Raw genomic sequence first — 9,406 nt, forward strand, 5'->3', positions numbered from 1 at the left:
ATGTGCCAAGTCACTTGAACACTTCCCGTGAAAATATCTATAGGAGAGCAACAAATCTCCAACCTTTTTTCGATGTTCCAGACTATCAAAGTTGCAAGTGATGTTCTCGTCTCCAATCAGGCGGATGGCTCTTTTCTGGATGAAATCGAGCAGCATCAGGGTACCTTCGGCTGCGGAGCTCCATGCATGAAAACAATACTCCAAAGAAGATCTGATCTGAGCTTTATGAATCATCAAAAGTTGCTGAGGTGTGTACAGTTTTCTGGTTCAGAGCAGTGTTTCAAGCTTTTGAGAAGCAGCCTTCAATTTCTTTCTCTACCGAGGAAGCTGCATCGTCAGCGAAACGCGTCTAGAAATTAAAGTGTCTGTGAAAATTGTGTAATTATTATCATGGATGGTGTTATTAATTTTCATCAAGTACCTGGTGGGTCCATTCATAATTAGAGTACCTTTAACAAGAACAATCACGATGTGTTCTTTCAGTGGTAGTACTCATCAGTACTGATGGTATATAGTATTATGCAACTCCTTTGGTTATCTTTCGTTACCCGTTTGCAGTAACAACTGCGAAGAAACATCAAATTCAAATCTCAATCGGCAGTCGATGTTGAAGCTTAGCTTTGCAACGGATCACCTTTGGAAACCTGGCTCATACTTGTTATTCTTGATTCAAATTCGCTATCTAAAATATAGATGACTTGTCCTTCAAGGGCGGTGCACTTATGGTATAGTCTAATACTACCGATGACAACTATGTCGAGTCGTCGAAACAGTAATGTCTGGTGTTGGATAACGAATGCCCTGTTCATAGACTCTAGCTTCAATTAGTTGCCTTGCGGTGAAAGCTGCAGAGAAAGTCAAATTATCATCTCGTACTATTGCCGGTGTCGAAGCCTTGTTCTACAAACTGTATTCATAAACACCGAAGCGGTAAGAGTGATTGAAGAAGGCAAAAGTAACCCAGTTGAAATTGTACGTGAAGTATAATGCAAGTGCAATAAGTTATAAAAACACTTGTCATTATAAACTCACTCAAATAAAAAAATTGCAACCCTAAATTTTCCATTAATAGTCATAAATCTCATATTAACACCAACTCCAACCAGACAGTAAACCGATGCCGACGAATGAAATCGAAAAAGAAACGGGAAAAATTGCCGAACAATGAAATATGTTACCGGTTTAGCGACTATTCCAATAACATCTCAACTTCACATATGCATGCATGCAGATATTGATTTATGTTGAAGATTTGCTCGCTCACGTGCCTTATTGCTGAATCACGATTCAGAAAATCAACCAGCCTCATCACATGTTGCTATTTTTGTATACAGTACGATGCAAATGTATGGAATAAATTCGATATTTACAAAATGAGCGTCTTTCGGAAGAAATCCAAAAACAGGTCAACTTTAATTTTTGACGGCCCATCTCATGATATTCATATGAAAGACGTTTCGTTACCGGTGTTGGCGTGATGACGTAATCGACAATTTTTTTAAATGCAAACAGGGGTCATGTGGCACCCCATTCAAAAGGTCTACTAATCATCTATTCAACGGTATAACCATGCCAATATTCATTTATACAAGATGAACCAAAACATGTTATTTATTGAAGTACAATAAAATTATAATAAATGTTCAAATTGATGACCTTCAGCTATGATGCAATGTGAAAGCCGGGCACTGAATTCATTTCTGACGTTTCCGAGAACTTCGGGGGTTGTTTGTGCAATCTCCGCTCTGATGCGTTCCTTCAACTCTTCTAAATCATTTGGTCGATTTTGGTAAACTTTACTCTTCAAGTATCCCCATAAAAAAAGTCTAACGGGGTCAAATCCGGAGACCTTGGTGACCATTCGATCGGCCCTCTTCTTCCTATACACTTTCCTCGGAAAACAGTATCCAGGTAGGTTCGTACATCAACGGCGTAGTGTGGGGGCGCCCCATCCTGCTGGAACCACAAATCATTTCTATTTGGAAATAGCTGATTCAGTTGTGGCATCAGATAATCTTGAAGAAAGTGTAGATACCGAGCACCAGTTATGCTTTCCTCAAAAAAGTATGGTCCTATTATCTGGTTGTTCAAAATTCCGGGTAAACATTCACTTTTTGTGGATATTGTGTGCTATGCTCCTTCATCCAATGTGGATTTTCTCTTGCCCAGTATCGATAAGTCTGACGGTTTACGTGACCGTTGAGCATAAAAGTAGCTTCATCTGAAAATATTATATTTTGTATGAAACTCCGATCTCTGTGCGAGCGCTCCATCATGATTTCGCAAAATTCGACTCTTCTGTCAAAGTCATCTTCTAACAGTTCTTGGACCAGCTGAACTTTATACGGATGCCACTTTTCTTTTTTCAACACTCTAACAACAGTCGATTGGTGTAAATTATTATCAAGTGCGACTTGCCTCGTGCTGGTATGGGGGTTTTCTTGGAACGCAAGTACCACATCAAGATTTTGGACTTCTGAAATTGATTTTCTACCAATTTTAGGAAGATCTTCAACATGGCCCGTTTCTCGAAACTTTTTCTCAATTTTACTTATTGTTGATTGAGAAACGGGTTCTCGGTTGGGGTATTTCGCATTGAATAAATCACGAACTTCTGCCTGAGTCCTTACTTTATCTCCACAGCCAATCATAATTAAAATTTCGATTCTTTGGGTTTCTGTTACTTTCATTGCCAGATTATAAGTGATTTAAATATTTTTCTAGAAATAATGTCAACCGCTTCAATGATACTTCACTTCAATGACATTGACTAATCTCAAGTAGAGTGTAGGACTTTTATCACCATTTCTTTTTTCTAATCAACAAAAACGATAGAAGACAGTACGATATATTATTCTCAGTGGCGGTGCATAGCATTATTTGGTTCAACGAATTACTATTATTTGTAATTCCAGTCTTCTGAATACATAATTTCGGTTGACCCTGTATTAATACATATTGAAACCATTATACCGTTGAATAGACGACTAGTAGACCTTTTGAATGGGGTGCCATATGACCCCTGTTTGCATTTAAAAAAATTGTCGATTACGTCATCACGCCAACACTGGTGACGAAACGTCTTTCATATGAATATCATGAGATGTGCCGTCAAAAATTAAAGTTGACCTGTTTTTGGATTTCTTCCGAAAGACGCTCCTTTTGTGAATATCGAATTTATTCCATACATTTGCATCGTAATGTATATCACTTGGTGAAACAAGACATAGATGTTTCTAATAAAGGAAATATTATGAAGTGACGAATTAACAAACTGAATCAGTCAGGATTGTTCAAAAACCGTTCAACAAAAAAATTAAGTTTAAATTTGCAGTACGGCTCAATCCACATTAAACCTGTTATGTTAGAAAAACATTTCATGAAAAACTTAAATAACTCAAATATTTCTTTTTCTAATTCATTTATATCGTTAATCTTTGCTTGGGGTTGCACAATGAGTCCCTCTCCTACTCCTGAGTCGCATAACGACTTCTGAGGGTTACTCTTTGGAAGAAGCTGATTTGGGGTAAAAACAATTCTGCGCGAAAGATCAACGTTTTTATGAGTCGTTGTGGTTTAATGGTGTCACAATATTTCTTGATTGATAGTAGATAATTTCAGCTGATAATGACCTTCTTTTCCACATATTTGCTTTTCGAATTCCATTTTATCGCCCTTTTTAATCAACTTACTCGAAAATTCTAGTTTCATGATCATATCTTTTTATTCAAATCTGACAATTCTCATAGACAGTTGACAAGTAATATGTAAGAAGAAAAGTTGAATAAAGTTAGTCAGATTTAGTTTTCACAGTTTTTATACCAAGCAAGTTTCAACGACATCCACTCAATGATTTTCAGATAAAATCTTCAACAACGTCGCGACGTTGAAAAAAGCCAAAACTTTTTCAAGACGTAGCTACAGAACGTGATATAAAATCACTTGTTGAAAGTGAAAAAAGTAATCTACAAGATAACCACTTAATCTTGTGTACTCATTAGTGCTACGCAAAATATAATTTTTTTTTTATTTCAAAGCTTATATATTCCTACTCTCTATACGATATCTGTTCAAGAAATAAGGTGAATTTCTATTTGATTCCCTTCAAAGAAGTCAGTCTCTGGTATAATATACTTGTATCAGCATTTTTCTAATCCTCGAAGCAGTCCTGATATGCACTTTTTGCCAAGTTCTTGAGCTCTCTGAGCGATTCAATGTTCATCTCCTCAATCGTCACAGAACGACCTCCTTTCATGAGTCTCTTCAAACTTAGGAGCAGAAAAATTTCGCAGGGAGGCAAATCTGGTGAATACAGTGGCTGCCGCATGATTTCAGTGTTGTTTTGGGCGAACAAATTACGAACAAGCAATGACGAGTGAGCAGGTAGGTTATCGTGGTTTTGATGTCATAACCACACACCCCTGATTCGTCACCAGTTAAAACCCTCTTGAGCGAATATAGGTCGCTGTTGGTTTTTATGTTGGCATGAGCCAACTGATATGCCGACAATCTCAGCAGATTTTCTAATTGTGATTCGACGATTATTCAAAACAATTTTCTCCACTTTCTCAACATTTCCATCTGTTGTTGATGTGCTGGAGCTTCCAGGACAAACGTCGTCACTTAATTCAATTTTTTAGACAAAATTTGATGCAAATTCATTGATCCATTTTCTCGATAGTAGTACCAGTATTTTTCAGACTTTTCAACCTGTTTTACAAGAAAGGGGGTTTTCCTTCTTGTTGGGAGATTACTCGCGTTCAGCCTATTCCAAAAAGGGCAAGAAAAACCTTCCAAATAACTATAGACCAGTCGCTTTGCTATCAGTGATATCAAAAATTATGAAGAAAGTCGTAAACCAACATATCCACAAATATTTGGAAGGCTTCAACATCTTGAGCAATCACCAATATGGCTTTCGGAAACAAAGATCAACAGGCGACCTTCTATCGTATGTCACCTATATTTGGAATAACGCAATCGAGAAACATAAAGAATCAAAAACTGTTGCTCTTGATATTTCTAAGATCTTTGACCGTGATGAGGGTTTGCTGGCCAAACTTCGATGTTATGGCTTGTTGGATCATTTTTGTGTATGGCTCTTCCTGAAAGAACGTTTTCTGCAAGTAGCCGTCGATGAATGTCTCTCAAATGCCTTCACCATCACCGCTGGTGTTCCCCAGGGATCCACATTGTCTCCAACCTTTTTTTTATTGTATATCAACGACTTGTTGGAGAAAACCAAGAATCTAATATATTGCTTTTCTAACGTCAGCCAGCACACTTGTCTTGTCATTCCATTCGGATTCCAGGACATGGGTAACACATCTTCACCGACAGCAGGATGTTGCAAATCTCAATAAGGATCTAGAAGTGATTTCGAATTGGGGTTCAAGTAGCCAGGTTCAATTCAATGCCACAAAAACCTAGGCATCGGTTTTCTCCAAGAAGATAAATGTCTCCGAACCGGATATAATAAAGCCAGGTCAGACAATTCCGCTTTCTGCTTCGATGAGTTTGTTGGGGGTCAAAATGGATACCAATATGTCTTGGCACAATCAAGTCGCTGGAATTGCAAAGGCTGCTTCTCAAAACATTGGAATACTGTTCCGAACCAGAAAACTGTACACACCACAACAACTTTTGATGCCTCATAAAGGTCAGATCAGACCTTCTTTGGAGTATTGTTCCATTCAGAAAAGAACCATCCGCCTGATTGGAGACGCGAACATCCAACCTTAATAGCCTGGAATATCGAAGAAAGGTTGGAGATTTGTCTCTCTTCTATAGATACTTCCCAATTTCATCTAATCAGGAAACACAGTTCCTTCCCGTACCCAATATCACTTATCCCACGGTATGGTAAGTTTTATAAGTCAAGTTGGATAGGAAACGTACATCGTAAATTTCATTTGTAAATCTTGTAATTCCTTGTCTGTAACTATAGTATTAAAACTGATATTGTGATTTTTTTCGAGAAGTTTTATGAAAATGCAACCCAACCTATAAGTATTGAATTATATTATGTGATGGAATGGGCCGATACTTCATGCAAATCAAGTAACACTTTATTTGTGAGGCACTGTTTGGAAACTTTAGTATAGTAATGGATATTACTGGATTTTCTGATTCATTCGGTCGTTACTTGATGAAGATCCATAGTAATTTCATAAACTACACCTCACGATTTGTGTTTGTGGAGATCAAATCGTGAGGTGTAGTTTTTAAAAATATTACTATAGTTATTTCCCAACACCAAACTGCTATTTTAACACCTCGACATGTATTTCGACCATCAAGTAATCATCTTCAACAGGAAGATTAAACTGAAGATGATCACTTGATGATCAAAACACACTGCGAGGTGTTAAAATTGAAATAACGGTTTGGTACTGGGAAAAACTCCAGCAACACTTGATTACGAGATGTCCACCAGACTGTTCACAAAACCGCAACACGTGTTTCGCTATACCGTAGCTTTCTCAATCGTTTTCATTTGAAAACGTAACGCTTCATTGTGAGATTTTCACTGAACAGTTTACAAAACCGCAACACGTTTTTTGCTATACAAAAGCTATTGTATAACGAAACTGCTGTGGTTTTGTAAACTGATTATTGTATGACCATAGGTTAGGAAAATAAATCAAGGAATGGAACATTTTATTTTGGATGCTGTATCCAACTGAAAATTAAATGTAACAAAAAACGCTGGGGGTATATTTGGCCAAAGATGTTGGCTGAAATGTAATTGAGGCTGAAAATAACACTTTAATGAAATTAATAAAAACACTTTTGTCTAATTACCACTGGTACCAATGGTTCTTAGACAAAAGTGTTTTTATTCATTTCATCAAAGTGATCATGAATTACCATAAAATAAACAAGTCATCAATCACACATACTGAAAATAACAATATAAAATTTCACCAAAATCAGTGTAATCGGAAAGGAATATTAACAATAATAATACGGAATTTTTTTTCAAGGTTTACCAGCATGTATTTTGGAAACAATGCATTTTCAGACTAACGTTTTCATGAATTTTTTTCATAAACTCAGCTCTTCAACAAGTCCTTACATTTTTCCACCGCGATACACCATGTATAAGGATTCATTGAAAAATTGGAGTGGACATCGCCAAAGTTTTGAATGTTAGAAATAATTTTCAAAAAAACAAGAAATAATAAATTTAGCAGTGTCGGAACTGAGTAACAACTCCATCAACAATCCATCTACTCCTCTAAAGCTGACCTCGATAGCCAAGAGAGCAATTTTCCGTAATAGACTTAACTATCCTTAGTTCCCTACAAAATTAAGGTGTACAACTACGTGGACCTGAATTCCCCTCTAAACTCAGACAGGATAAAGGATGACCGTGCCTGAATGGACTTATAGGATTTTATATAAAAGAGCTCTATACAATTCGATAAAGACGGTTAAGTTGAAGTCATTGCCTTTCGAGAGTGAGTTTAACCGCCATAGGTAGAAAACGTGGGGAGTTTACGATTCAATATTACGCGATTTACAAATTCCCATTAGTACGGTTGAAAAAATTCAGTAATGATTGTTGCGTTCATATCGGATTTGGTATTACTGCGATTTTTTAGAAGACTGACCTGACAAACCTTGATGATTATAATCCCTTTCAGAGGGGATTTCCGAAGTACAGATTTCCAGTTCAATAAATGTTTCATATACATTTTCGCATTCAATTATGAACCAATTCATCAAGTAATCAATATTAAAATATATGTTGGAATTATCCGATACTTGATGAAAATCCATAACTAGCGTATTGAAAAAACACTTTATTGTGAGTTTTTCATTGAACAGTTTTACAAAAACGCAACACGTGTTTCGCCGTACAATGATTTCTTCGGGCGTATCTTCACTAACTATATTTACATATTCAATGCTTAATATACCTAATTTTACAATTCGAAGTACCTACATTTCAAGTATTTGAGTTTTACTTGAGTTTGTGATGAATTAAATTACCTGAGCTCATGTCCCAGTTTTCACATTTGAAAAAATATTTAGTAGCGGAAAGTTATTCAATTCTAATTGATCATTCAGTAAATCACCAGAATTATTGAATCTATTAATCCCTAAACATTCTAGAAGATTGAGTTTCAAACTTTTCTCTTCTAAATATAACAGGTCGTTGTTAAGTTGTAAAACAGCGTAAGTTGAACTTCACCTTTCACTGGCAATCTTGTAACTTGTATACGATGAATAAAGACCATTCATTATTATTATAATAAATATTATTATTATTCAGGATTGAACTCATGTCCTTCTGGTAAAAGGTGGTTTGAAAATGTGGAATTGGTCTTTCCATTTACAAAACTACTTCTATGTTCTTTAATTCATTGGGAAAATTTATTCCTGTTTGGCCAATATACAGTTTTGGGCAAGAGCCACAAATCAGCTTATATATTTTTGATCCAACACCAAAGTTTTCTCTTCATTGTTTTTATTAAATATACTTCACATGAATGGAGTCTCTTATGTCTCCCTTATAACCGTTGTTGACCGCGATTTGTTTGATCAAACTCAGCTCCCTCTGGAAATTACTCTCAGACAGTGGAATATTCAATAGTCTGGGAGGTGAATATTGAATTATTCACCTCCCTTTCAGTGGTGAATTTTATTCACGGGCGGATAGAATTGGTATATTCAACTTTCCAAATTGCCTATCTGTACCAATAAAAATAACAATATACATGCAATTTTCCACAAACCATCTTAGACGGATATTATCCTACATAATTCCTCCACACACCCTTACTAGCATAAAGTTGCTGCAATCAATAGTATGTTTGACAGACTATCGAATATTCCACTGTCTGAGAGTAACTTCCAGAGAAAGCTGAGTTTGATCAAACAAATCGCGGTCAATAACAGTTATAAGGTAAATACAGACTCCACTCTTTCCAAAAAACTACACAAGCATGCCATGGACCAGGTCTACAAAAATTCAAGATGCGATAACGTCAGTTATAGGATATTGTCATATTTGGGTGAACCCACCAATAATATTGCCACTTTTTTGACGAAAGAATGCGTAAACCTAGGTCACAGATCGAAAAATAGTCTAACTAAAATTATTGAAAACAATAAAGACAAAACTTCGGTGTCGGCTAGATCAAGAGTATATAAGGTGACTTGAGGCTCTTGCCTCAAGGAGAATATTTTTCTCTAAGATACGATATTTGGTTTTGAAAACTGTACTTCATCATCAACAATTGTTATATTCACCAGTCCATAATCTTCATTGAATTATGAAGGATAAGATAGACCCTGTTAGCAATCCCATAAATCTTCTGGATACCAATAGGAGCCAAGAAAGGCTGAGGTCTCACCTTTTGACGACGTGCGATCCCATCACAAGTCATACTCGTTT

This window comes from Leptinotarsa decemlineata, unplaced genomic scaffold (assembly GCF_025532065.1).
Source record: "Leptinotarsa decemlineata unplaced genomic scaffold, Ldec_3_MD MMD2_P_RNA_scaffold_5, whole genome shotgun sequence".
Taxonomy (NCBI): Eukaryota; Metazoa; Arthropoda; class Insecta; order Coleoptera; family Chrysomelidae; genus Leptinotarsa; species Leptinotarsa decemlineata.